Here is a 27856-nt window from a genome sequence, read left to right as displayed (position 1 = left end):
CGTATGATTTCTTCTTTATGTGGAAAGCTTCCAAGGCCAGCCGCGCATGTTCATTCATGCTTCTGCCAAGAATAGACGTCTCATCAAATCGCGGTTTACAATTGAGGCCAGGATTAAGATGGGCAGCAAGATTCGTCTGCATTATTCTTCCTGATTTTGCTCATGTTCCCTAACTCGCTCACTGATACATCGCCCTGCCTGCTCAATGTAAGTCTTTCTACATGAGAGAAGGAAAGCATCAACCACACCGGTGGTACTTGGGATGTGGATGATTCCATGCCTGACTTGGTGTCCTCGCTTACTATCACCGCAAGTTCGGGAGCACAGCTTAGCAATCTTGTTTGGCGCAGAAAACGCAATTTTGTGCTTGAATGCGTAAAACGATGTTTTGTTAAGAAGTAACTGGAACTCCAATGCATTTCTCCGCAATGTTCTGGAATTATTATCTCGAAACTGGTGTCATCCTGAGAAATCGTTTCAAGTGGATCGGCCCTGCGAACTCCGCGGCTAGAATTTGTAAATTAAAATAAGGGGTTTAACGTGCCAAAACCACTTTCTGATTATGAGGCACGCCGTAGTGGAAGACTCCAAAAATTTCGACCACCTGGGGATCCTTAACGTGCACCTAAATCTAAGTACACGGGTGTTTTCGCATTTCGCCCCCATCGAGATGCGGCCGCCGTGGCCGGGATTCGATCCCGCGACCTCGTGCTCAGCAGCCCAACACCATAGCAACTGAGCAACCACGGGGGTTAGAATTTGTAAATTGCAATATGGGCCATGAGGTAATTAGTTAAAAACTTATTTACCGGTTTTTGTTAGTTAGTCGATAGTGTATTTCAATTTTTTGTGCAAGTAATGTCCGCCTCTTCGAGTGCATGGACCAGTTCATGAACCAGAATTGTGGAATGCGCCACAGCCAACTTTTAAAACATTGAAAGTGTTCGCTGAAACACCCGGTACATGCAGTTCTTGTCTAGCCTTCTTCTAGCCTTTCTTGTCAAATAGATTTGACGCAAGCTTTCCATTTAAATTTGCTCACAAGTGATAAAATATTCGCTATGCGATTTGTTATTCAAAGCTTGATTTTTTCTTGTTTTTATTAATTCTGTTTAGTTTGTATCTAAAATTTTCTTATTTCAACATGCCTTAAGAAGTCACATTTTCCCGAAAAAGGAAGGTCTATAGACAGAGCACACCCGTAGGGATTCATGAGAAAGGAAGCTTCGTCGCTCAAGATGAAAAAAAAAGAAGATATTGAGTCAACTCAGCATGCTTTTGTGATTTGAATGCGAGAGCATTATGAATTCTCGAAATATTTGGTTACGTCCACGATACGTAGCGTCATAATTTTCTCGTGTCCTTCACAACTCTACCTCAACCCACCTTAAACCACCTTGCTCTGATTTGCACCATCCTTAATCCATTTTAATGTACTTTAATCCACCTTATTCCACTTTAATCCGGCTTAATCCACCTTCATTCACTTTACTCCCCCTTAAGTGACCTTATTTAGCTTGGTTGAACTTTAATTCAAATTACTTCGCCCTAATTCGCCTTAACTCACTTCAATTTAGATTAAGTTACGTGAATTACCCATAATTACTGCTAATTAACGTTGTGGTACCATTTACTATTTTCTGTGTTACTACTGACATCATACAAGACGGTGATGAGGTCACATTAATTTTTGGTACCACCCGATGCGAACAACAACGCCGGCTTCTCTTGCCTCATGGGGGATGTAGGTATAATGCTTCTAGATAATGACGCAAATCAACAGAAAAAAGGCTTCCTCGCCGAATAAAAATGACCGGCTGACCACGACGAGCTTTTCTTCAATGACGAAGCATTGTTTCCGCGGAAATTGCACGGGTTTGCTTTGTGTCTCAGTGCTATAGTTACGGGCAGACGACTGCGTTCTGTTTCTTGTTTCAAAATTACTGTCACGTTGTAGTGGCGGTGAAATTGCCCTGACAGTGAGGCCGCACAGGCAGGCAGCACTCAAATCATGTGTTCAAACCACAATGTTAGTGGTGAGGGTGTGTCCGCGTTTTATTAGTGCTTCATTGTAGTATCCAGAATAATCAATGATGCTCGCGTAGCTTCGAGAATGCACAAAGATAATCGCGACTTGCGCGCAATCTCAGCAGACACCGCCCATCTACCATTGAATCGGCGACAACGCAAGAAAATTTTCGGATAAACTAGGCGCGTCTTGCGCTGAGCGAAAATTTGATAAAAGTGATATTCCGGGGAAATAGGACAGCGGCGAAAAAAAAAATAATGCATCCACTCGAGACAATATGTTACACTACCAAGATCAAATTCAAGCGTTTTTCTTTGCTTTTTCTGTAATTGTTCTGGCAACCTTATGGTCGAAACACTTATCTGGCACGCAGAACTGTTCGATGCATACTAGATAGCGCGGACAGGTGCGAGTCTCGAGATTACGTACCTTATGTGACAGATAAGTGTTTCTACAGGAGATAACCAATTGACGCTTCCGAGCCGATTAGATAACAAGCGCGCTTTCAGTATGTTGACTCACCTGAGAGATCTTGACGGGGGGTCGACACTTTGACGAGGCGCCGTGAGATGGCGCGCCCTGCCAGGTATTTTATACGCATTCTCGTTTAATAATAAACTCAATAGCCAGTCACTGTCGCTGACGTTCTTTCGAGCAGTAATTCAGTGTTAATGAATTGAGAAAATTCTGGGCTGTTGCGTGCGAAAACCACGATTTGGTCATGAGGCATGCCGTGTGGGGGACTACGGATTAATTGGGATCTTTAATGGGCCCCAAATGCACGGCACACTGACGTTCTTGCATACCGCCCATATAGGAATGCAGCTGCCGTGAGCGGGATTGGATACTGTACTCTGGGGCTTAGCAATGCAACGCCATCACCACTAAGCCAGTATGGGAATTGATGATAGTAACCCAGCAGATGCCGCTGTTCTTGCGGAAATGGGATAATATCTAACCTGTTTGATGGTTGTGGTCCTCACAGGATCAAGTGGAACAGCATACTGCTACTGCTATTACTGCCCCTAGTAACTAGTACTGTTTGTAATAGTTCTGCTAACAACAAGAGATTACTGATGGTGATGACGACATCACGTTCGTGATCGCCTTCACATTATTCTTATTTTCTCATTCTGTGCTGTGTGCGACACAAACAGCACAGAATGAAGGCAATAAGCTAATAAGGACTAAAAAAGAGAAGCAGGAAAACCAAAGAAGAAATGTAAAAGAATAAAGCGCAGTGACAAAATTAAGGCAAGAGAAAATGACGGAACCAAAAGAGAAAAACAAGAAACAGGAAGAAAGAAGGACGAAAGCAAAACGGGAAAGCAGATATAAGGGAAACATGATAATATGCCCGTTCACAGCATTTGTTTTAAGAGCGAATACATCTCTGTTGTAACAGACAACGACACTGTTCTCGGCGAATGTGCTTACCATTTCGATGTGCATTGTGTGAAGGTCGTTGACAAAGTAGCAGGTGTTGTGCTCTGTTTAACCGCGACGCTAGCTTATAGTTTATTTTATCCGGGCTGCCTTTAGACGCAATAAAGAGGCGAGCAGAGCGGGAAGCTCAAAGGAATTAGGTCGCGTATCGAGCACACATGAGCGACGGCCGATTGCAACACGCAGCCTCCATAAACCTGTCGGTAGCGTGGCCGAGCGGTCTAAGGCGCTGGTTTAAGGCACCAGTCTCTTCGGGGGCGTGGGTTCGAATCCCACCGCTGCCAAAACTTTTTTTTAGTCAAACGTTCCGGGAGCTTTCTTTTCTAGCTTTGTCTTGCTTTCGGTTGTTTTGAGACATTAAGGCTTACACGCACTCATTCTTTTCTTGGATCAGGTCTTACTTTATTACTCCACCGTAACATTCTATGGCAGCTATCTGCTGCTCTCAACGATAATATAGTCTGGAGAGGAGCCTACCTAAAGCAAATAAAATGGGCATTCAATTTCCTCTTCCCTTGTGAAACAATACTGTAACGTATAACATATAATACATCGTACTTCTCATTTGTGAAAAATATAGTAACATACTAAGAGAACCGAGGCACTCGCAAGAACTGCATCGTAATGTTCGTCATCAACACCACCGCCAGCACGTCCTTTTATGTCAGCCTGCCGGACAAGGTTCTTTCCCAGCTACTTTTATTCACCACTCACACATCCTATGCCAGGCTGCAAATTGTCTAATCTCTTCGCACCACCAGATATGATAGGATTTGACAGTGCAATTTGTGCACGTGTGCCATTGAGCGAGTTGAGGCCAATCCTCGCGGCCACCTGCTCTCGCACACTCACACTTCCACTCAGTGCTCTATAACCACCCTTTATTGTCCCTAAAGTTTCGTTTTATTGCCCTGCTTCAGACATTTGTCAGTAAAGTATATCGCTTTGAATATGTATTATTTGTTTGCGCAAGATCAGAACAAAGCATTAGGCTAATACGAAATGTTGCGCAGTGTATTGTGTGAATGCGCACGCAAAGGCTCCCCCGTGATAAATCAACATTCAAATAGCAGAAAGCCTAATGTTTAGCCGGTTCACTAAAATGAATAAAATAGGTTTCACCGTATTAGTAAATTACGCTTAAGCGATATTGACAAAGTTTCGGCAACATATACTGCGCCACAAGAGCACTGACACGGTGACAGACTTTGAAATGAGTGACGTCACGCTGACGTATACAGGCGGACTATAGATGTTGCGGCGCGAAATTGAAAAAAAAGAAAAATTAAAAAAGAAAGGATAAATTTTGATTTATCAGTAGAGTTAACAATGAGCCTATATACGCATAATCAAGAAATGCGAAGTTTTTAAATCATATTCAGAAGAGTAGTATTTTCGGACAGCTTCTGATGCATTTTTGAGTGCGGTGAAGCGCGATAGATAGGACAAGCGCTACTGAAGTGACAAATGGGATCGTTAATAGGAAAATTTCGGCACGGCAGGACAATGCGCCAAATGACTTTTAAACAAAAAGTTTTATCAGTCTAAATTCTTCTTCATTTGTTTGTCTGGGTTAGCAATCATTACGTAGTGTTGGAATGGAATTACATACGCACGGGAGCGCGTTTTGTGCAGGTACAGCAACAGCGATTTATGAAATGTTTTTTCCCTGAGCCGCCATTCGTTGTCTTCAGGCTTGTTACTTTTCAACTTTAAAGTCCTAAGCATATTTCTGAGTACTTTGTCCTATAGGGCACGTAAAAAGTACGAGTGTAGATGGCGGCGGGTATCCTACTGTAGAAGTTGGAGCGTAGCACTTCGGTCACTGGACATAGTCTTCTCACACTATAGTTGACCACAGGTGCGAAAGATGGGTGTGGGGGTGAGCACTACACTGATTTAGTGTTTCTCTCGAGCGGTCCCTTTAGCACATTTGGGCTCCTCGAGTTAGAAGTACTCTGATACTGCTCTCCCCTTCCGACACCGGTGCGCCTGCGAAGGTCATCGCAGAGGCTGCGTGAAACTGTTACCTATAGCCTGCCACTGCCGAGACACCGCGGGGTTACTCGTTGTTGCACGCGTAACTACGGGACGCGTACTACCTTGCAGGGGAGTTGCACGCTGCCTTTTTCTTTTGCAGATCCAAACACTCAGAAGAAAACAATAATTGTTTAGAAACCGTCGACGGCGATTGTCCATGTAAGCGTATAGCCGGAAACAACGAACGAAAGCGCGAACGAGCACGTGAGCTCGAGAACGAGACAGAGAGCGAACGAACGAGCGTTTTCCTTGTCGAGTCCGACCGCCGACCAACCACGAAAACAGCCGAAGGAGCCGAATAAAGCTATTCCCTTCAAGAAAGGCCACAAGCACGCTTGGGAAGCGAAAGAAATGCTTCCTTGCTTTCATCTCAAATGGTCACGACGGACGCGTTATACAGTGGCCTGCGTATATGAGTTCGAGCAACATAAAAAAAGAAGCGAATAAAAATTCGAACGTACCTCTGTTTTGTTTCCTTCCAAACGCAACAGTTGAAGTTAAAAAGTAAAGTTCAGTGTTCTTGTAGAATTTTCTTTTCAGTTTGGTCTGAGTGTGCTTGCGTTTGATATTTATTTCTTTGTTTCTCAAGCTCGCGTATTTCAAGGTGAACCCAAACACGCAATGATGCCAAATCATTTTACTGATAAATTTGGAGAAGTTCAATTTGGCAAGTTTGTGAAGCCTTGCTTCACGAACTTGCTTACTATCATTCTCGCATGCCTTGCAATGAAGCGGCAAGTTTCAGCCATAACCATTTTGCAGCGAAAGCTTGTGCTTACGGAGGCGTTCATTATTACGTCGGCCAGTTTGGCCGATATGCAGTTTCCCACACTTCAGCCGTATGCGGTATACGACCCCTTCTTCACGCTTCACAAATGGGTTTGTATGTATATAACACTCCACTTTCTTGGAGTCACCAGATGGAATCACACGCTATAAAGTAGCAAGTTTCCGGGGCTCGGAAAAAAACCACAGGAATTTTGTCCACATGTTCAGCTCCCTGTTCTTCTTCCCCCTCCCCCCATGGCTATATATTCAGCCACTTTTGACCTGAATTGACAGTTTCAAGTAGCACTTTGTGCTGTCATTGTTGTTTCTTCATTGGTGTGCTGTCTCTGTTGGCGCTTCATCTATTGAAAGCTATGAACCAACTAGCCCCACATATTGTTCTACTGCGCTTACTTGCGCCACATCTCTCGTTCAGCATGCAAGGGTTCTATATGCCAGTTCGCTGGTGCCTAAGTTCGGCACACGTAGAATTTTCACACATATGTTATTCAGGTCTCTTGCCCCACCATTTGTTTACCTCTGTTGTTTTCGTGTGTTCCGTTAACATTATATTCTAATTTTCTTCATCCACGACTATTCGGGTGGCGGCGTGATCGCCAGGCACTGCCTATGCGTGTCGCGGGGCGTAACATTTCTTTCTGCATCTCGTCCGCAGCGCAAAAAGCAAGACACTTTAGAGCAATGCTTTATTCACTTGCGTATTCGAATAGCATTTCCGGCGTCTTCTGAGCCCTACGTTCTTTGTACGTTTCACTGCACGTAACAAGTCACAGAATCATTTTGTGGACGGAATTTTGTCTGTTCGGGCAATTTGTAAATTGGTGAAACCGCGGTTCTGCAACATTGGGTGGAGGGTCAATGGGGGCCGTTGCGGCTATGTGCACGTGTCAACGATTGCTTGAACAACGAACGAGTGGTTTTAGGATACTATAGCTTCATGAAAAAAACTTTATTCGGCAAAATAAAAGATGAAAACCGCAATTAAGCTTCGCTCTAATTGCGGTAGTGAGATCCTCTGTCCAGTACTCCTGCAGCCTAAACAGTCTCGAGGGTCCGCCTTAGCAGTCCATATATATGCTGGTCACGCAGGTCCGAGAAGAACGGTCTCCCACTTTTTGGGAGTAGGGCTGGGGATAAGAGAGAGGTGTAGCGTGTGAGGGAGGGGAAGATGGGAGGGGTACAGGTTACTTAGAGTCATTCACGTTCCCGCAACCCGAAACTGATTTTTGCGGGCCACTTTGTGCTCGCTCGACATGCAGTGCACTCCGTACCAAACGAGTTCCGTTTCCATACGCAGACTTCACCAATCTCGAAGCAGTCGCTTTGTAAGCACGGGGTTGTCAGTTTGGCGGGCAGAAAGCGGTTTTGAAAAAAGACCGTTTGCTCTCATCGTCTGCCCACTTTCTTTTCCCGTTGTTTCTTTGCTCCTAACAAATAGACACCATAGGTAACGTCAACAGGAACATTCAGATAAGGCGCATCTTCATTCCGAGTAGGTTTGCCTTACAACGGCGAGAGTAGGAAATGGGGAATACGAATAGATAAGACAGGGCGAGATTGCTGAGCTACCGCGGGCGCCTTTATGTGCTCGCAGTGAGCATCTAATCTAACCCCGCGCCTATCTGCTTCAGCAAAGCTTGCCCTACTCTCCGCGAAGCGTCGTCCGGAACACACCGCTATATTCTGCACATCGCTGACGTCGGTAGCGTGGCCGAGCGGTCTAAGGCGCTGGTTTTAGGCACCAGTCTCTTCGGAGGCGTGGGTTCGAATCCCACCGCTGCCAGCAACTCCTTTTAGGTTGTTCAAATCACCTTTTATTATGAATTGTACCGCCACGCAAAACATTGAATTGAATTCTGGGACTTTACGTGCCACAACCACGATTTGATTATAAGGTACTCCGCAGTGAGGGACTCCGTGTTAATTTTGACCACCAAGGGATCTTTAACCTGCTCCCAATGCATGGGACACGGGCGTTCTTGCATTTCACCCCCATGTAAATGCTGTCACCACGGCCGTGACTCGACCCCTCGACTTAGTGCTATATCAGCGCTACACTATAGCAGCTAAGCCACCACGGCGGGTGCGAGAAACTGACAAGGGTCCTGATTTGATTAAGGAATAATCATAACTAATTCACTATTCTGTGGTTCTGTAGCTCATTTGTTAGGATCTGCTTCGCCTTAGGAATGGTTATAGATGGATTACGGGATGTAAATATTGAGTTTATCATGTAGCTGGCTTCCTCAGAAAAATGATCAGTTTTGGAAACATTACAGCTGTACGGGCTTTCGTTTACGGGAACAGTCACGGAAATGCAGCTGTTGTCTGGGTTGCGAGCAGATTACAACAAGCATATGGACGCCAGTGCTTAAATATTCGATGCACATTGTTTTATCATAACCTTCGGGATCGTCATCACATTCTTCTTGTTTTGTCGTTGTGTGCTCTTTGTGACAGAAACAGTGGATAATGCAGAAGACACAATAAGGGCTAAAAGGGGGAGCAAGAAAACCAAAGCATAAGGGTAAACGAAAAATTGACAATGACGTAAAGGAGGTAACAGAAAATGACGGAATAAATAAAGGAGAGAAACAAAACAAACAGATTTTAAAAATGCAGATAGAAAGAGGGACGAAACAAAACGAGAAAAGAGAAAGGAGTGAAACGCGACAAAATTCCCGTTCGTAGCGGTGGTTTTGAGAGCGAAAATCACTCTTTTATTCGAATACAATCCCCGTGTTCTTGCAACGCCTCCCATATAGCAGGTATGTGTATTCTGCTTATGACGTCATGCTGTTCAAACCGAAATTTCTGCTGTCAAGACCAGCGTGATGAAAGCGGCGACGTGAAAATCAGCGCGGCTTACTCGGGAGCATCCCTTTTAGGTTCTATATGGCCGCTGGGCAAGGTAGCATGAAGTCATAGATCGCAGTGCTCAGGTCTTGTGGTATCTAGGAGGCGTTGATTTGTGGCGAATGTTGCTGTCATTTCGGTGTACAGTGTGTGAATTGTCGTTCAAAAGTAACACGTGTTGCCCTCTGTTTAACGGCGACGGTAAGTTATGCGCTTTTTTTGTCCTGGCTGCCTTTAGACGCAATAAAGAGGCGAGCAGGACGCGAAGCTGCAAAGGAAGTAGGCCGCATATCGAGCACACTTGCACAAAGGCTGATTGCGACACGCTGTCGCGTTGAACTTGTCGGGTACTTAAGAGGGTTAAAAATATGTGTGTACCGGCGAACGTTAAAACATTCTTCTTCAAGCTTCATACGGGAACCTTGCCTGTTAAAACGTTGCTAGAGGAAAGAGGGATCTATGTGCCATGGGGAAGCAGATGCTTTCTGTGCAACAAAGCTGAAACGATTGAACATGTTTGCATTGATTGTAATAATGTCTTATTCCTTTAGCATATATTACAGAGAACGCTAAAGATAGACCTACCCCTCAATCCACATGGCATTCGTTTTTTACCCCCTGAACGCGATTTTGAACAGATGGATGTTATCTTTTTACTTGGACTGCACGCAGTATGGCGTAGTCTGTTGGCATATAGACATTGTGATGTTAAAGGCCGAACTGTGTATGAATATTTTGTGGAAACGGTTGTGAAGGTACATGACGTGTACAAGATGAATGACTGTGATGAAGCTGTGGTGCCAATGCTTGATACTTTGACACATATAAAACGAGTGTGATCTATGATCACAAACACTTTTGAGGATTGTAGCCAAGCTGGAAATAAAGAAAAAAAAAGAAAGGTAGCGTGGCCGAGCGGTCTACGGCGCTGGTTTAAGGCACCAGTCTCTTCGGTAGTGTGGGTTCGAATCCCACCGCTGCCATTATGTTTTTGGCTTACTTTTAGTCATGTAAACGTTTGGAGAGCTTTGTTCTTTACTTTACGCTGCTTTCGGTTGTTTTATGACTTTAAGGATAATACGCGTTCCATGTTTTCTTGATGCACATCTTTCCATCTGCTCCACCTTAACTTGCTATGACAGCGGTTGTTCTCAGCAATATTATGGTCAGGAGAATAGCTTGGTTATATTAATTAAAATGACCATTCCGTTGCCTCTCCCCTTGTGATTATGACATATAATGTATTATAAACCCCACCTGTGAAGAATATACTAAAATACTCAGAGAAACGAGCTACTTGCATGAACTGCCTCATAATAATCATCATCATCACCACAGGACCTCCTTTTGTCTCAACCTGCCTGACAAAGTCCTCTCCCATGTTACTTTCAATGACCACTCACGCATCCTGCAACGGCTGCAAATTTCCTAATCTCGCTTACTTACTTGAAATGAAATAATGGGGTTTTACGTGCCGAAACCACGGTATGATTATGAGGCGCGCCGTAGTGGCAGCACTCCGGAAACTTGGAGCACCTGGTCTTTTTTTAACATGCTCCTAAATCGATGTACACGGGTGCCTTCGCATGTCGCCTCCATCGAAATGCGGCCGCCGTGGCCGGGATTTGATCCCGCGACCTCTAATCTCCTCGTACCACCAGATACGATAGGGCTTGACATTAAAATTTTTGCACGTGCGCCATTTAGCGAGTTGAGACCAATCTTCGCGGCCACGTCCTCTCATTCACGCACGCACTCACACATCCACTCAGGACTCTTTAAACGTGTTTCTTTTGTACCAAAAATTGCGTCTTATTGCCCTGCTTCATGCGTTTGTCCACAGTGTACACCGCTTCGAATTCTATTCTTTATTTGTACAAACGCAAAACAAAGCATTAGGCTAATACGCAATGTTGTAGTGAGGTAATGCGCACGCAAAGGTTCCCGCGTGATAAGTCAACATTCAATGAGCAGAAAGCCTGATCTTTAAAGGGACACTAAAAGGAAAAATAGTTCTATCTGTATTAGTAAAGTACGCTTTTGAGATACTAAAAGTAGGCTTCTGAGATACTAACACAGTTCCGGGAACACATTGGGGGCGAGGACTGACGGAGTCGCCATCTGTCGGAAGTACCTCCCTTGCGGTGTATAAGGGATCACGCGGCGCGATCCTCGCAGGTTTCGCTTAAGGCGCTCAATAAAAACTCCACGCGGCAGCCCCCCTGGTCATTTCTGTAAGTACTCTCAAAACGAGGGAAGTTTTTTTACCCTTTTTAGAATCGTTTACAGACGCTATCTCTTTACCGAATATGTACAGTGAACGCCCCTACGCGTGGTCTCCCGAACAGGCTTCTTGTGTGAAAGGTAGGGAAACGCTGTGAGCAAACCATGTGAAATATGTTCTTATAGTAGGCTGTCTGTATAACTAAATGGAGTATAACAGAATGAGGCCTCAATTCCGCGATCGCATGGGTTCGCGGTGACCGACTGCGCGCCTGCATCCATCTACGCGAACAATGTTTCCCTTTTACTGTGAGCGAGTTTTCGCATCAAGCCGTGAGCTTTTGGCAGCAGCATATCAGCATTTGTCAGCAAACAAGCAACCAGTGTTACGTGGAAGCTGTCAGAGGTGTTCAAAAATAATTTCGTTATAACTACGGACTTCGACACCTACAAGGGCGACTTGGGGTGTCCCGTCGCGATGATTGAATCTTTTTTTTTCTAAGGTCTTGGATGTTTAAATACCATTATTTCTCAAGCTGTCTCGCATTGAATGTTTATCGGTCTTCTCAGCGAACAATTACCTGCTGCTTTGTTTATTTAATCCAGTACATTACATCGTTTTGCGCTGCACAAGCGTGATCATACGTCATGCCTCTTTTTGTGTGCTTTTTATGGTTCCCTTTCCATTACTGTGAACTTCCAGTATCTAGCATCAACAAGTTCGTAGACCAGAACTTCATGAAATTAGACGGGCAGCGCGCGGGCGAGCGTCTCAGTGCGCGCTTTGTGCTATTGGCGGCGAGGAGTTACGGAGTCGCCATCTATCGGAAGCGCCTCGCTGGCGTAGTATGAGGGATCACGTGGCGCGCTCCTCGTAGGTTTTGCTGTCAGCTCTCACTGAAAACACCACGCGCGAGCTCTCCCGGACATTTTTGTAAGTACTTTCGAAACGAGAGAAGTTTCTTACTGTCTAAATAATAATCTTGTGCAAACTGAAAGCACACAATCGTTTACAGGCGCTATCTCTTTACCGAATACGTACAGTGAACGCCACTGCGCGCGGTCGCCGCGATGGAGTCTCCCGAACCGGCTTCTTGCGTGAAAGGTAGGTAATCGCTGAGAGCAAACTATCTGAAATATGTTCTTATAGTGTTTGTATAACTAAATGGAGCGTAATAGAATGAAGCCTCAATGCAGCGATCGCGCAGATTCGCAACGACCGACTGCGCGTCTGCATGCTTGTCCGCACACTGTTTCGCTTTCTCCGCGCGCGCGTTTTCGCATCGTGCCATGAGCTTTAGGCCGCAGAATATGAGCATTTGACAGTATACAAGCAACCATTGTTGCGTGGGCGCTATCAGAGCTGCTCAAAAATAATTTCATTGTAGAGACTTCGACGCCTACGGGGACTGTGATATGCCGTCGCGACGATTCAATCTTTTTTTTTTCTTCTAAATTCTTTGGCCTTTCAATACTATTTCTCGAGTTGCGTCGCACTGTATGTTTATCGGCGTTCTAATTCCCCGCTGCTCCTTTTTTGTAATCCAGTGCATTAATTCATAACACAAACATGACCATATGCCATGCTTTTTTTAAATGTGCTTCTTACTGCTGCCTTTCCCCTCCACTGAACTTGCCAGTTTCTATAGCATCGACAAGTTCATAGACCAAACCGTCATGACATTAGTCGGGCAGCGGACTCGGGCGAGCGTCTCAGTGCGCGTTTTCAGAACATCGCAGACCGGGCGCCGTAGCAGAAATCTTCCTCGCGTCTGTGCTTGCTGCATACCCGAGTTGTAGCCGATGACTGTTTGCCGGTTTTATGTTTCGCGAGCCAAGCTTCACACAGCTTCTTGTCCTGCGGCTACGTGTGAATAAGGCTGACACCGTGCTCCGTTGCGTACGTCCGGCACTGCGGCACCGAGCAGTAGCCTACCATATTGTGCGCCTTCAAAGGCAGCCACTACCTATTGTAGTGCTTTCAAGCGTTGTAAAGGAGACACTCGAAGCGGGAAAATCTGGCCACTAAATGAGGACCGCAGCGTAAGAGGGAATTTAAACTTTCGTTTTCAGCTCGCTTCGGCGCGCCCGAAGCAGCCGACGCGGCCGCTATGTCCACGTGATCCCTCCTAGCACGTCACGCCGACGGTGGCGCCAGCTTTTCCAGTGGTGGAGCTCGAGGCCAATACTCACCGAAGATCGCAGCCCCGACGCCGTATTAGAAATCTTCCTCGCGTCTGTGCTTGCTGCACAGTCGAGTTGTAGCCGATGGCTGTTTGCCGGTTGTTAAGTTTCGCGAGCCAAACTTCACGCAGCTCCTTGCCCTGCGGCTACGTGTGAATAAGGCTGACACTGGGCTCCATTTCGTGTACGTCCGGCACTGCGGCACCGAGCAGTAGCCTACCATGCTGCACGCCTCCAAGGGCAGCCACTACCTATTATAGTACTTTCAAATGTTTCAAAGCAGACACCCTAGGCGGCCAAGCCTCACCACTTAATTAGAACCGCAGCGCAAGTGGCACTTTAAACTTTCGTTTTCAGCTCGCTTCGGCGCATCTGTAGTAGCCGACGCGGCCGCCGTGTCCACGCGATCCCTCATGGCACGTCATGCCGACGGTGGCGCCAGCTTTTCCAGTGGAGGGGCTCGCCCCCAATAACACGCCACAACAGCCTGAACGCCAACTCAGCCAACTGATGCAATCAATGATACAAGTCAGCCAACTGATGCAAATAAACAAACAGGAAATTGTGAAATAATCTTCAGTAAAGTGGACCTTTGGGCCAGTTGGTGATGCATATTTGTGTACGGTGAAGGGCGATAGGCGAGACAAAGTAAGGCGAGACCGACGGGACAAGCGCTATACTGACCGCTGCGAACGATAATGACAAATTTCGGTGCAGCAGGTCAATGCTGGGAATTTTGTTGTGAGGTTTTTTAAGCACTCATGTCACTGGATACCGAAGTATGAAATAGAAATAAACGCGAAAAGATATGTCAGCTGGACGTTTGTTTGTGTACTGTGTTCAAGACGTGTATTAGCGAGAGCACACGACGCCGAGTTGACGGAACGGAAACAAGAGTTGGCTGACTGTTTTCACCACTTATGCCATTCAACAAATGTACCTTGGAATGAGTCACTGGACTCGAATTACGGCCCGACGACGTCACTTCTAGCGTGAACATCTTTGGTAGCCAGTTTTAAGAGATGCGCGCCGCCAGGCACAGAGAGTGCGCGCTTTCTTTCGTTTTTATTCTTTGTTTCAGACTATACTAGAAATCAGAACAGGTGAACTATAGAAGCGTCGATAAAATAGCAAAAGTACGTATCGAGATGTACGCACACAAAAGAGCACAGAGCACGTAAATTGGCACGCACACCCAAATAGCAAAATCACCTCCATTATTGTGCAACAGGACGTGAAACAAAGCGATGATATAACAGGACCTCAGAGAACCTCCACATATATTCATTCCCAAAGCAGGCCCTTGTGTTGATGTCAGGGCCAAAGAGCACAAGCTCTCTGCCAAGTAATACGATTAATGCACGTTTTCCCATGCACTGCGGTGCCCGCATGCACGAGACAAATCTTACTAAAATCCGCATACTCGACAGAAGCAAATATACCAGGGCATGTGAAGTGGTAGAGCCACGTTACATAAAAAAAATGAACGTGTGATATACATCATTCATACATCTGGGGCTTTATCGATAGGTCTGAGATTCCATTCCACATCGATTACTTGATCCAACCTGCCGTAGAACATGCACGCATTTAGCAATTTCCTCTGATTTATTTGACATGCTCAAGCGGGCACACTGGCCTCTTCCCTATAAAAATTGAATCGAACTGCTGCAAATAAGTTTAGCTGCAAGTGACACTCTATACTGTCCTGCATTTACTTTATATTGCGTCGCGCCCTATTACACCATAAAAACAAGTATACTTCACCTGGTGTTACTACGAATACTTTAGTTGATGTGAAAAATAGCAGTTATGAAATAAAAGCGCGGTTTTTTCGGAGACATGCCGTCAGTGGTGCGGACCGTGGCGTGAGGGGGGATAAGTTGTAATAGTCCTAAATCAACAAAAATTCATTGACACCTTTTTCAACATTCAGTTTCCGCAGGCTCATCGTAATAAGGAAATTGAAGCAAACTTTCCGTACAAGCCATATGAACTTTCGGATCTGAAAAAATATGATTACCCGCTGAACTGCGGCACGACGAATTACCGTTGACGTTGCCAACGGTATCTTGAAAAGGGAATACCGCTACCTATATTGAAAAGGGAATACCGTCGACAACGTCAGTGGCATTCCCTTTTCAAAGCAGACCAGAACAGGTGCCTTTCCTAGACAAGCGCGAAGGCATTGGAAGCTTTCTTCAATCTCTTGTGTCCAGAGCCATGCCCTGTTATTTTCTGTAATTACTGGGGGCGGTGGAAGGGGGGCGAAAAGTTAAGACATGTTGGGATTTAAACGCGCCACGTAGTTAATCATCCCAATAAAAAAAAAATGCATGGTTTCCAATCCGTCCTGTGAATGTGATTGGACAACGAAGCTGGAAACAACTACTGGAACGGTTACCCATTGTGACTTAGGTTTAAATTACTCACACGGCGACATTCACATGCACATTACTTAATTATTAGCCTAAGGTTTTTCGACTGCCTGCGTCTTGGCTTGCACCGTTACTTCGTGCACCTACAAAGAGCGGACGAGAGAGTAGAGCAATTCGTCGCGCCTCGTATGCACGCTGCCCTTCAGGTGTGCTCGCTATACACGCGGCCTTCCCATAGCACTGTCACAGCACGAATCAGTTCCTAGGCGGGTTCTTCTTTTACGCGTAAAAGTGTAGTTAAAGTGTAGTCTTCTTTTACGCGTAAAAGTGTACGTGTAAAAGTGTAATAAATGGCGCATTTAGAGCGCAGTTCATATTGGAAACTCCGGCGATTTTTCAATGTCCACAGAAATTTATAAAATTTTGAATATATGTTCTCTTTGCACTCTGATTATCTCTGTCAAGCTATATGACTGCAAGTCGTTTAGTTTTCCTGAAAATGAATGGTAAAGATTGGTTGCATGAGTTTTTTACTGGCCCGCTGTGTTTGCGACGTCGAGACTACACAACTGCACCGCCACTTCTCAGAAAAGATGAAGCTGGCTCTTTTTTGTACGAGACGTCAGCAAACAGTGTACTGCGTTTTTAAGCACTTGTTCAGCGTGCTTACATTAAGATAGTGTAGGATCTGATATCACCGTGAGTCATCACGACTCATCGTGAAGTCATTCGAAGCACTTACCCGTTTCAGTGTCGGTACCTGGTTTATTGATTATTTAAAATTGTTGATGAGTTCGTAAGCAAATTGAACCTTTCTATCGGTGACAGGAGAGCCAATGCCATTTGAACGTTACAATACCATAATGTGGTCTAAAGATAGTCACAGTTTCCCTTTAAGCACCCCTTCCTGCGTTGAGCGTCGGCGGGCCTCGGTGTCATCGGCGTAACCAAGCGAACGAGCAGAGCGAAGGATGAAAGAGCGCACGCGGTGCGCAGCGGGGGATGAAAAGCGAAGAAAACACGAGGACGAAAGCGGAGGAGGAGGAGGCTGCTGTGAGAGCGCGAGGCGGAAAGGGGAGGAGGAGGGTATGACGAAAGCGTCAGAAGAAAAGCGCAGTGCCACGATGGGGCTACGAGATGGCGCCAGAACAGCGCGCGTCGTCTGTTCGCTAGGGTTGCTAATATCGATTAACGATTAATATGTTAAAAGCATTCCGCATGACGATTAATCTTCATCAATGTTCACCTTTCATTTAATCAACTTAATCTATTAGAAATGATTGATTAATTGTTTTCTTGAATTTGGCACCAGTGGCGCGAAAATTTTGATACCTTCCTAGAATGGCAGAGCATGAGCAGTGACCGTGCGCTTGTGGTAGAATGACTGTCAAATCTTTTCTGCGAGACGCGAGGGATGCCGAGCCGAGCGCATCCCCTGTGTTTCCTCCCGCGCCACCGCGCCGCCCGAAGCCGGAGGCTTGAAACCTCCTCGCAATGCAAGGCATAGTATAGCAGCCCAGTCGTTGATCGTCGAGTCACTTCCCGTGAAACAAAGACTTGGCACAGCACTCACAGAGGCTTGGAACATGTATTTGACGTAGCGATAGAGTTCTTGTCGATTCCAGCAAATCTGTACCTTCCGAGCGCCTATTCTCGCATGCTGGTTGTGTGGCCATTCAAAGAAGGTGTCGGTTTCGCCCAAACACTCCAGCCAATTGACATTTATCCGCACTGTAGAAAAGAGCATCTGTCTTAAAATCCTAAATTAAAAATCTTATTTTCCCCTGTGCATATTGAAATTTTTTGCATGTTTTAGTTAGAATTCGCCTTTACCTTTAGCGTTTTTCTTATTTAGTGTTCGACTCTTAAGTAGAGGGTTTCACTAGTGCCATGTACTTCGTTAAATTTTGCTCTACGTATCATTTGATAACATGGATTGTTTAACTTTTCAAAGGGCACTAGTGCCAGCTCTATGTAGCCTTTAATAAATTCAACACTATTTTTTATAAAACTTTATACTAATTTGCTCCTAAATTGTTTCCACCTCTCAAAGGACACGGCGGGCTGCGGGCATGTCGTCACTGACGTCATTTTCTCCGTCGCGAAGGAATGTGTGTGTAACCTCATTTAGAAACACAATGACGTAACCCATAATTGAGAAAGACTTTAATTGACCCTCGGTATTTACCCAGTGACAAACACCGGGGCCGCACGTTTCAACTTCGCTGCTTAACCATCTGTACGGAATGCTCAGGCTGATATTTTTTTTTATTGAACTTTGGGTGGTGCTCCCTGCAGCGGGCAAATAAAACGGCTAGGCTATCGTGACACTCTTCTAGAGACTTTCTCCAGACTATAATGCCATACATTACAACTACGACGCCACTCAAGCCTTCTACTACTTGGCCAATTGCTCACTGAAAAGCTTCCCGAGTCAAGCCAATCCCAATGCAAGAAATTTGTAGCGGCGGTAGGGAGTGCTCATAGTTCATACTAATGAACTTTCTTAATCTAGCCTAATTTTCTAAGACCCTCACGATGAATCTACTGTTGAAAAGTACTTTGCCCCAGGCAGGTGCGGAATTGCACCTTCTAATGTTGGCCCATTACAGTGCTCTCCTCAGCCAAGATACATTTCAGCGTTCTGTAATTACTGCTGCACCCAAACGCAATACCAGTGGTTCCCTGAAGTGAATGTTTGAACCGACATTACACATATTGTTTCGCACAACGAGATAAAATACAGTTCCGCAGCACACAATGGCACCGGGTTCAAGAATTAGTACGCCGGCTCGCTCCAACCAGGAGGTGAAAGCCCCGACGTTGTCGACGCGTGCCGCCTTTCCTCCTCGCCCGATGAAAAGGCATTCTACAAAGAGAGGGCTTCTGTCGACGTGTCATTCCGACGCCCGGTATTCCCACAGATCTCGGCGGCCCAGCTGCTGTTTCCCGGACGACACCGTGGCTCCGCCTTCAGGCATCTTCTCGCGTTCTTAGAGGATACGGGGCTGTCGTGCAAACTGTCATTGCGCCACCTGGCTACCACCAACAGCGGCAGATAATGGTACCGGGCTCTGCAATCGCCTCGGCCTTCTCTTTCTTCTTTCTCTGCTCCTCCCCTTTCCCAAAGCGCTGAATCGTGCTCCTTAAAGGGCTAAAAAAATAGTGCCTCTTCCCAAACACAATCTCTCCCTCTCTCTCTTTCACTAGGCATCATAATGCTTCACATAGGTTTTAACATGTACGATGGATCCGCAGGGTGATGGAGCGAGTTCTCACCCTTCCCTACGGCGCTTAGTCATGCTCCATAAAGGGCTGCAGAAAAACAGCGCCTCCACTTGGTGAACCTTCTTGCATACATTGCGCATGGAGCCGGAGCTATGTGGTAAATTACGGTCGTGCTGTCACACGACCTGTGTATAAGATCTGGAATCTCAGCGTAAATTTCTCCAAATTATTGAACGGCCTTAAAGCATGGGCACACGGTGATCAAACATCATGTACTTAAAACAACTGCAACTTTCTTTATTTATTCTGACATTCGTCACGCTTCTGAAAACAGAAAAATCGCGTAAAACACACATGTTAAAATCTGTGGCGATGCAAACATATATAGTGAAATGGTCATTTGTATGCTTTACACGTAACCGTGATGCTTAGAATATTGTTTACCTATATCTAGTGCAACGAGTAATCTCATGAAATGGTTTCGTTTCTGCACAACAAATGGAATAACTTTAGAAATGTCATGTGATGCCAGTATGAGAATTCGCCCCAAAGACTGACGTCATCGGACTGACCTGAGCGGTCCTCGAACCGTTTAGTGTGACTACCTCAATAACCCCGTAAACAACCCTACCCAGGCCATAGAGGCATCACTTCTCTAAAGTAAAGCGTCATTCATTCCAGTCATTCATTCAGTCAGTCATTCAATCATTCTTCATTCATTCTCGCGCAGTTCTTGTGTATGTACACTAAACCTCTCACGGGGTACCTCGAAACGTAAACACTAAATCAGGTGCACGCACAATCCGAAACTTATACACAGCGATGCCACAAGGACGAAGGCAATGTTTACTGTAGGCTGTCAAATAGCGAACAGTTATCTGCTGCTAAACAGACTTCAACCAGCAGTTATTATGACCTGACCGTGAAACCGTTTTTCGCTCGCACAAACACATTTATACAAAGTCTTCTCCTAGACACCATTGAGCTATGGAATTCTTTACCTCGCAATATCCGTTTGCGCGCGTCAGATGCAGCCTAAAACACCTCCCAATTTCTTTTGTATAATTACTAATTGCGTTTCTGTCAACATATACTTACTGTTTGTTGCACTTTAGGCTGAAACCTACACTACTGCAATAGTCCTTCCTATACGCGGCAGCATGCTTAAATAAATAAATAAATAAATAAATAAATAAATAAATAAATAAATAAATAAATAAATAAATAAATAAATAAATAAATAAATAAATAAATAAATAAATAAATAAATAAATAAATAAATACCTGTATGGGGTAATACGGCGATGACAGACTTATGATGCACAAAAAAAATGGCTGTGGCTTAGCTAAGGTTAAGCCCAGGATGCGAAGCATACTAGCCTTTATTTTAGTTGTTGAACCACTGTTTAGCTTGGTGAACTGCTGTTGCTTGGCTATATTTGGTTCGGCTAGACGAAGAAACAACTCATGCGTTACCCTGCTTCGCCTTCAAGAGTGGAACGCGACAGCGTTCCCGTCGACCCGCCAAGGGGTGTAAGACAATGGGCTACGGCGCAGCGACTGCGCGCCCCGCATTGGACGCGGTGAGCGTCGAGCAACGCAGCGTTCGGCGCGACAACGAAATGTGCGCCTGAGCCTTAGAAACAGCTCGTTTCTAAGGCAACACCGCATTCACTAGAGGCGCTTTTGTATGGCTTTGAAGCATCGTACTCGTGGCTCAGTGGTAGCGTCTCCGTCTCACACTCCGGAGACCCTGGTTCGATTCCCACCCAGCCCATCCTGCAAGAGTTGAGCCAAAGCCACCTAGAAAATCAGTCTCTGTAGCACGCCGCAACCTTCGCTTCTCATTCCAACGAGCAGCTCTGTCTCCAGGAGGCATCTCACCTCGTGAGTGTCTAGCAGAGGCAAGCGCAGCTGCTTATATACCGCCGCGACGCCGCGAGCGACGGCGCTAGTTGGAGCCCCGTTTCTCCTCTGTCGTGACGTCACGGTGTCACGTGGTATTGAAGGCGACATCGCCGCGCCTGAGGAGCTGGGTTGAGCTCTCGTAATATGCTTCGCATAAAAACTACGACACGTATCGATCAACATTTAAGAATTCCATGCGTTGTGTGTCGCGGTGGCACGAATCCATACTGGAAAACCGACCAAGAACGGGCACATAGGCATTGGCTCATTCCGAATTTATAGATTGAGGAAAATAGCGTAAATCAACGAGTGCATTAAAATGTATGATGCACTATTTTATTAACAGGTCGTGGTGCTTACCCGTGAGCCAGCGTTATTTGTCCAGGCTTTACGAATGAGTTACTCTGCTTTTTAAACTTAGAACAGAGGTGCGCTTACTTTCAAATGATGAAGCGCCAAAAGAAACAGCACACCAATGAAGAAGCAACAGTGACAAGACAAGGGGCTACTTGCAACTGTATATTGAGGTCAAGAGCGGCTGAATATATAGCTATCGGGAGGGGGGGGGGAAGAGAAAGAGGGAGCACTGAACACGTGAATGCGTGCGTGCGAGAACACACAAGATGTATAGGAAGGGAATCACGACATTATCCGAAATATATAACCTATCTAAAAGCATGCTTTCATTTCTGTAAATATTCAGAGACGGGGTGCGGACACAGGCGTCCTCTGTTTTCTTAATCTGATTGGTCTCGAACAGCTCACGCGGCACAGTATCTTTACGTTTAAACATGGCTGCGGTACCGTGAAACCTGGCTTCAGGTACTTGCTTATTCTCATTCTTCATTCATTCTTACGCTTACTCTCATTTTTTATTCTTATTCGCACGTATATAATTCCCGTCTCTTGCTACATCATTTGTTGACCTCCGTTATTTTGGTGCGTTCTGTTAAGAGTATATTCAAACTCTCTTTATGTTGAACCGCTGCAAGGCACCAGTCTTCATTTGGCAGTGGCAGTTGCGGCGGACTGAACAGCGTCTAATTCTCCTGCAATCTGTTCCCAGGCTGATTTCTGCGTGCTTCGTGGCTATCTTCACGTGCGGCCATATCAACTGCGCAGCGCCACCTACTGGGGCTCGTCCCGACCGGCTGCGCCTGCGTAGACTGCTCCCTGGACAAACTATAAGAACCGCTGCAAGGCACCAGTCTTCATTTGGCAGTGGCAGTTGCGGCGGACTGAACAGCGTCTAATTCTCCTGCAATCTGTTCCCAGGTTGGTTATACGATCTTTGTACAAGACTTTGTAACGTTTCATTGTAGCCGCAACTGCTGCCCAGTTATACTTTCCTGTTGCTCAATTCTATTGTCTTGTGCTGAAGAATGCCGTCAAACGCAGAATTATCCAAAAAAATTTATATGCTTGAATCCTTGTTCAATGCAAAGATGGAAACCTTGGTAAGCGACCTAGCATCGAAAATCAAGGATCAACTGTCCGGTGAGGGCTTGAACCAGCATATTACCCTCAGTGCGAGTGTCGAACACCTAAGCGGTGTCTTCGATGATTTGATGACGAAACAGGGTGAACTGCTTGCAGCGAACAAAGCCCTGACAGCACGCAATAACGAGCTTGAAAAGAAAGTCGCGCATCTCGAACAGTATTCCCGAACGAATAATATTGAGATTAAGGGTGTCCCGTCCACCGATGGGGAGGACTGTGTCGCGATTCTCAAATTAATGGGCGACGTGATTGAATGTCCTGTTTCGCCCTCTGACCTAGACACCGTACATCGCGTGCCCACGAAGTCTGGCGAAAAAAACATAATTGCCCGCTTCTGCTGCCGTGACAAGAAAACCGAGTTTCTGCGCAAAGCGAGAAAGGCTCGCCTACAAACTAACCAAATTGGTTTCTCAGGCTCCACTCCACCCCCAGCTCCAGTCTTTGTAAATGACCATTTAACTCCCGACAACAAGAGGCTTTTCGCGAAGGCACTCGCGCTAAAGAAGGATAGCAACTGGCAGTTCCTGTGGACAGATAATTGTCTCATTAAAGCTCGTAAGACCAGTGACAGCAGAGTATTCCGCATTTCATCTGAAGCGGACCTGCGCATCTTCACCTAACCGTCTTTCATTCATCTTTTCCTTGCGCGTGCGCACCTTAATCTGCCATGTCTTTGATATCCCCACAAAGATTTAAGTATGAACTTTCAAATAATAATCGTTCATTGATCCATTTTAACGCTCGAAGCCTAAGGAGGAATCATGATAACATTAGTAACTTTATCAACAATCTTGATCACTCTTTCTCGTTTATTTGTGTTTCTGAGACCTGGCTTTCTGACAACGATTTCAATTTATACGGCTTTCCATCTTATAGTTCTGAGTACTGTCATCGTTCGTCTGATAATCATGGAGGTGCTGCCATTTTCATTGCTTCGGACATCACTTACACCCGTAGGCACGATCTATCAATAAATGTTAGTTCCTGTGAGGCTATTTGGATTGAGGCTGAACAACCTTCCTTTGCACATAATCGGAAAAATCTTATTCTTGGTTCCATCTATCGCTCCCCGTCATCTTCTGTCACTGATTTCTTACTTGCTCTCGACGTCATACTTAACAAATTATCGTTCGAAAACAAAAATGTTTTAATCGTGGGCGACATTAACATCAACTTACTCGACACAAATACCAGCGCATATTCTGCCTACTCGGACTGCTTTTTCGGATATGGCTACGAGTCGCTTATTAACTGCCATACCAGATGTAGCCATAACGGAACGCAAACACTTCTTGATCATGCATTATCTAACATAACACCGTCCCCTGTGTCAGGAGTAGTGCGTAGTGATATAACCGATCATTTTCCCATTTTCGTTACATTTAACAGTTTAGTGCCAACCCCCAACATCTCATTCAGTACATCAGTATTTAACCAAGATACATTTATTGATACCATTAGCAATACTAATTGGACTCAGGTAAATCTTCTGGAAGATCCGGCAGCAGCAGTTGATAAATTCTCTGCGCTGTTTTTACATGCCGTATCAATAAGCACCCGGACCGTTAGGTGTAAGAATAAATATAAGTATGCCTGCAACCCGTGGATGACGTCCGCTTTACTGACCAGCTTAAGGAAAAAAGATAACCTATACAGGAAAACTAAGCGGCAACCTTTTAACTCCAAGTTGGCTCTGCGTTATAAAAAATATTGTTATGTTCTCAACACGCTACTTAAACAGGCTAAAAGGCGCTACTATGATAATGAATTTAATAAACACAGCAATAATCCAAAAAAGCAATGGAAGCTTCTGAACGAATTCATGAATAAATCTTCCACGCCTGAACAATGTTCTAAAATTAACCTGAATGGTACAACATACCGCGAGCCCACTCATGTTGCCAATGCCTTTAGCGACTATTTTGCTCTGACACAAATAACGAACAATCCAGTCACTCAGCCAACCTTGTCTAGGTTACCTCACTCATTTTTTCTTTCCCCTGTTACTGTTCCAGAGGTGTATTTAACAATCTGTAGCCTTAAAAACACAAGTCCAGGTTTAGATAACATTTGCGCACACCATTTAAAGTTAGTTGTTAATATTATTTCTGAACCAATATGTATCATAACTAACCGCATTTTCGAATCTGGCACTTTTCCTCTATGTCTAAAGAAGGCTAAGCTTATTCCCGTATTTAAGAAAGGTGCCAAAGACCTAATTTCTAACTACAGACCAATAGCTATTCTTTCGTCTTTAAGTAAGATTATTGAGCATTTATTAGTTAAACGTTTAAATAACTACCTTGAAAAATTTAGTTTAATTAATCCCTGTCAGTTCGGTTTCCGTTCCGGTAGTTCTACTTGCTTAGCATTGCTCTCTTTAACCGATTTTATTAAGAAATCTATAGACTGTGGTAAATTCGTTGGCTCTGTCTTTTTGGATTTCACCAAAGCTTTTGACACGATTAACCACAGCATTTTGTTCACTAAACTTGAAGCATACGGCATTACTGGTCCCGCCTTAAATCTATTAAAAAGCTATTTGTTGGATAGGCAGTACATGGTTTCTGTAGCGGGTGCCCTTTCTCAAACTAAAATAATTAACTTAGGTGTACCCCAGGGGTCCATTCTCGGTCCATTACTATTTATTATTTACATTAATGACTTACCAAACCTTTTACATTCATCTCACTGCGTTTTATACGCCGACGACACCACCATATCATTATCAGACACGTCGTTAATCTCATTAACATCAAAGTTAAATGCTGCGCTAACTGACGTTATAGAATGGTGTCTCAGTATAATTACCTAATTATTAATCCAGAGAAAACTAAATATATTATATTCAATAGTGGTCACAGGGTCCTAACTTCTCCACAAGCATTAACACTTGGTGCTCATCTAATACCAGCCGGTGACCTGGTTCTATTCCTCGGTGTTCTCCTGGATGCTAACCTCAAATTTGACTCCCACGTTAACAACATTAAGAAAAAAACGGCATTTGGCATTCGCGCTCTAATAAAAGCACGCGCCTTCTTTTCTCGCAAGGCTCTTTTATCACTTTACTTTGCTTTTATCCATAGTCATATCAACTATGGAATCGCTGCGTGGGGTAACACGTACAATTGCCACCTGTCATCAGTTCAGCATTTACAAAATCAAGCCATTCGTATCATTACTAGCAGTCCTCGTCAGTCAAATGCATCCATTTTGCTCCGTCAAAACCTCATTTTAACGACCGTGAACTTGTTTCAATATAATTTAACAATCTTATTTTTTAAGTTACTTAACAACCAATTGCTTTACGAATTCATTGACCTAAATGATTTACATAACCACAATAGAACTAGGTTTGCCTTTAACAGAAATTTTTTACTGCCTCGTGTCCGTACCAACTATGGTAAACTAACATCATCTTTCGCTGGCATATCTTTATGGAATCACTTACCATCAAACATAAAATCACTCACATCATTCTATGCCTTCAAAAAATCCCTTAAAGAGTTCCTTTTGGCGCAGTGACGCAATTAAGTTTCCAAATGTATTATTTATTACCCTATTTCTCTTATGTCTTGCTGTTCACATGCTTGCTGTTGCCTTTAGTCGTTTTGCTCATAATGCTTTTTTATGTATTCTCATGTTTTTTGTGTCTGTTAAAATTTTGTATATGTATATTTCTAGCACACTTGTATTTTTAGTTCATGTTCATCTCGGCCTGCCGTTCATATTTTTCTCTATTTCGTTCTGTTCCTTCTTTACATAATTTAAAGGTTCTGTTGTACGCCAATATTTTTATTTTTTGTTAGTATTACGGTACATTGTAATCACTTTTCTGTTGTTGCACTACAGTTCTTCGTTTCTGTTAGTGTACATTGTATAAGTTTTATTTCTGTCCTGCCACCTATGTAATTTTTTTCTCTTATAATTACCCACCGAGGGTCCCGGTTACAGTCTTCGACTTTGGGACCCTCGTCTGTAAAACAAAAATGTAACCGTTTCTTTGTTTGTAATGAATAAACTTGATTTGATTTGATTTGATTTGATTTGATCTACGAATATGTGGGTGGCGGGGTGATTGCCCAGCTCTCCCTATACGTGACCGCCACCCTGCGTGAGCGTAATGGTTCTTTCTGCATAACGAGGAAATATTAGAGCAATACTTTATTCACTTGTCTATTCGAATAGAATTTCCGGCATCTTCTGAGCCCTACGTTCTCTCCGCGTTTCAGTGCACGTAACACGTCACAGAATAATATTGTGGACTGACTTTGGTCTGTTCGTTGAGCTTGTAAGCTAGTAAAACCGTGGTTCTGCAACATTAGGTGGACGGTCAATGAAGGCCAGGTATCCACCGCCGTTGCGGCTATGTGTACGTCTCAACGATTGTTTGAACAACGAACGTGTGGTTTTGAGGAACGAGATTGATGAAGAAACTTTATTCGGCAAAATAAAAATGGCTGTGGCTTAGCTAAGGTTAAGCCCAGGATGCGAAGCATACTAGCCTTTATTTTAACGCGACAGCGTTAAGGAGCTCGTGTCGCAGAAAAGCCGGTGTCGTCGGCGTCGGCTCAGGCGTGCGGCTCAGGCCAGGCGCACGTACATTTCGTTGTCGCGCCGAACGCTGCGTTGCTCGACGCTCACCGCGTCCGATGCGGGGGGCGATGCCGCGAGCGACGGCGCTAGTTGGAGCCCCGTTTCTTTTCTGTCGTGACGTCACAGTGTCACGTGGTTTCAAGGCGACACCGCCGCGCCTGAGGAGCTGGGTTGAGCTCTCGTAATATGCTTCGCATAAAAATTAAGACCGCAATTAAGCCTCGCTCTTCTTGCGGTAGTGAGGTCCTCAGTTCAGGACTCCTGCGGCCTAAGAAGTCTCGAGGGCCCGCCTTACCAGTTCATATATACGCTGGTCACGCCGGTCCGAGAAGAACAGCCTCCCACTTTTATGCGAAGCATATTACGAGCGCTCAACCCAGCTCCTCAGGCGCGGCGGTGTCGCCATGAAACCACGTGACACCGTGACGTCACGACAGAGGAGAAGTGGCTTTGGCTCAACTCTTGCAAGACGGGCTGGGTGGGAATCGAACCAGGGCCTCCGGAGTGTGGGACGGAGACGCTACCACTGAGCCACGAGTACGATGCTTCAAAGCGGTACAAAAGCGCCTCTAGTGAATGCGGTGTTGCCTTAGAAACGAGCTGTTTCTAAGGCGGGCGTCTCTTGCTCAGGCGCACATTTCGTTGCCGCGCCGAACGCTGCTTTGCTCGACGCTCACCG

The 27856-nt window shown here is 45.0% G+C and overlaps 2 non-coding genes across 2 annotated transcripts; both read left to right on the top strand.

Moving 5' to 3' along the window:
• The first annotated feature begins 3677 nt into the window (after positions 1 to 3677).
• TRNAL-AAG (transfer RNA leucine (anticodon AAG)) lies at positions 3678 to 3759 on the top strand. Its single transcript has one exon. It is a non-coding gene; the product is annotated as a tRNA-Leu (tRNA).
• A 4246-nt stretch (positions 3760 to 8005) lies between these two features.
• TRNAL-UAG (transfer RNA leucine (anticodon UAG)) lies at positions 8006 to 8087 on the top strand. The gene has a single exon. It is a non-coding gene; the product is annotated as a tRNA-Leu (tRNA).
• Positions 8088 to 27856: the final 19769 nt, after the last annotated feature.

Source organism: Dermacentor albipictus, chromosome 3 (genome assembly GCF_038994185.2).
Source record: "Dermacentor albipictus isolate Rhodes 1998 colony chromosome 3, USDA_Dalb.pri_finalv2, whole genome shotgun sequence".
NCBI classification, from domain to species: Eukaryota; Metazoa; Arthropoda; class Arachnida; order Ixodida; family Ixodidae; genus Dermacentor; species Dermacentor albipictus.
Note: the sequence above shows the minus strand (reverse complement) of the source record. Positions and strands in the feature narration are given on the sequence as shown.